A 2,999-nucleotide genomic window follows, 5' to 3' on the forward strand; every position below is an offset into this window, starting at 1 on the left:
GTAGTACATTTTCTCCTTCCTGATAGTCCATTTCTTTCATGGCTTGATCTGCATATTTACGCTGCCTGTCTTGTGCTGCATGGAGTCGTTTCTGAATGAGTTCAATCTTTTCTTTCGTCTGTTGAATTAATTCTGGACCCAAAATTTTGCGTTCTCCAACTTCATCCCAATATACTGGTGATCTGCATTTTCTCCCGTATAATGCTTCATACGGTGGCATTCCAATGCTGGCTTGATAGCTGTTATTATAAGAAAATTCCACCAGAGGTAGATGTTCATCCCAGCTGCCTTCAAAATCGATCGCACAAACTCGTAGCATGTCTTCAATCGTTTGAATAGTTCTTTCACTTTGCCGATCAGTTTGCGGATGATAAGCGGTACTCATGTTCAATTTGGTTCCAAGACATTCTTGAAATTGTCTCCGAAATCTTGTGTTTAAACGAGGATCTCGATCGGACACGATAGATATTGGAACTTCATGTCGCATCATAATTTCCTTGAGATATATGTGCACTAGCTTGTCGAGTGAAAATCTTTCGTTAATTGGTAGAAAATGTGCTGACTTAGTGAGTCTGTCAATGATTACCCATATCGCATCATGATTTGCTTTTGTCCTTGGTAGTCCTACTACAAAATCCATCGCTAGATGTTCCCATTTCCATTCTGGAATGTCTAACGGTTGTAATAATCCGCTCGGACATTGATGTTCCACTTTAACTCGCTGGCATGTATAGCATTTTCTCACCCATTCAGCTATTTCCTTCTTCATGTTCGGCCACCAGAAGTTTTCTTTCATATCGTGATACATTTTTGTACTTCCTGGATGAATGGAATACTTTGAACTGTGCGCATCTCGCATTATTTCATTTAATTCTGCCACATTAGGGATCCAGATTCTCGACGCAAAGCGTAAAATTCCTTCGTTATCTCTCTGAGTTGTGATCTCTTCTCCCGTCAGGTCGTCATCTTGACTCATCACTTCATCTTGACAGCGGCGAATCTTCTCTAACAACTCCGGTTGGAAAGTCATAGTGTAGATAGCTTCTGCAGATTCATGGGAAATACGAATCTCAATTTCCAATTTATCGAATTCCTTGGTTAATTCTTCACATGAAGTTAATCGATTCAATCTTTCTTTCCTGCTCAACGCATCTGCTACAACATTTGCTTTCCCTGGATGATAACTGATCGTGACATCGTAATTCTTTATCAATTCCAACCATCGACGTTGTCGCATGTTCAGCTCCTTTTGCGTAAAGATATACTTCAGACTTTTATGATCCGTGTAGATTTTGCATTTTTCACCGTAGAGATAACTCCAAAGCTTCAACAAAAATACGATCACTGCCAATTCCAGATCATGAGTAGGATATTTCTGTTTATGAGGTTTAAGTTGTCTCGAAGCATATGCGATGACGTTATCGTGCTGCATCAATACACATCCTAGCCCGCGATACGAAGCGTCGCTGAAAATAACGAAATTTCCTAGCTCGTCTGGCAACACAAGTACTGGTGCGGTTACTAACCGATTTTTCAACTCTTGAAAACTTTCTTCACACTTATCATTCCATTCAAACTTTTCACTTTTTCGAGTCAACTTGGTCAGCGGTGTTGTTATCTTCGCAAAATCTTTGACAAACCTTCGATAATATCCTGCCAACCCCAAGAAACTTCGAACTTCTGTCGGCGTCCTTTGTCTTTCCCAATTTAACACAGCTTCAATCTTCGCTGGATCGACTTGGATGTCTTCTCTACTGATGATATGCCGTAGAAAATGTACTTCTCTTAACCAGAATTCACATTTTGAAAATTTTGCATATAGTTGTTCTTTCCTCAGAATTTCTAAAGCTATCCTCAAGTGTTCCGCATGCTCTTCTTCCGTCTTGGAATAAATCAAGATGTCATCAATGAATACAATCACGAATTTGTCCAAGTATCTCTTGAATACTCTGTTCATTAGATCCATGAATGCTGCTGGCGCATTTGTCAAACCGAATGCCATTACCAAAAACTCGTAATGCCCATATCTTGTACGAAACGCAGTCTTTGGAATATCTTCAGCTTTAATCTTCAATTCATGATAGCCTGATCGCAAATCTATTTTAGAAAACCATGCTGCTCCCTTCAGCTGATCGAACAAATCGTCGATTCTCGGTAGAGGATACTTGTTATTGATAGTGAGTTTATTCAATTCCCTATAGTCAATGCATAATCGCATGCTGCCGTCCTTCTTCTTCACAAATAACACCGGTGCACCCCATGGGGATACACTAGGTCATATGATGCCTCGGTTTAGAAGATCTTGCAGTTGCGTTGATAATTCCTTCATTTCGACTGGAGCTTTCGAAACTGGTTCTGTGCCTGGTGCTAGATCAATCGTGAACTCGATTTCTCGATCTGGCGGTAACCCTGGAAGCTCGTCTGGAAAGACGTCCGGAAACTCACATACAACTGGAATGTCTTCTATTCTAGGACTTCCTTTTTCAGTATCTAACATGTAAGCTATGTACGCCTCACATCCTTGTCGAAGCAATCGTTTAGTCTACATCACAGTGAGAAATTTCTTCCGTTGTTTTTCGCCTTTGAATATTACCGTTGCATTTTCTGCAGTTCGTAATTTAACTTTCTTATTCGCGCAATCTATCTGAGCATTATGACAAGCTAACCAATCCATTTCCAAAATGACATCGAATTCTCCTAGCTTAAAAGGATTTAAATCTACCGAAAAGTGATGTCCAGCTATTTCTATATCACACATAGGACATACTCGATCTACCGAAACTTGGTCGTCATTCGCTAATTTTATAATTAACGTCTCGCCCAACCATTCGATTCCACAATATAACTTATCAAGAAATTTGTTCAGAAATAAATGAACGAGTAGCTCCAGAATCAATTAATACTTTTGAACTTACAGAATTCACCAAAAGCGTACCTGCAATAACACTCGGACTTTGCACTGCTTCTTTCATGGTCATGTTAAAAGTTCTTGCTTTGGG

Source organism: Apium graveolens, chromosome 9 (assembly GCF_009905375.1).
Source record: "Apium graveolens cultivar Ventura chromosome 9, ASM990537v1, whole genome shotgun sequence".
NCBI lineage: Eukaryota > Viridiplantae > Streptophyta > Magnoliopsida > Apiales > Apiaceae > Apium > Apium graveolens.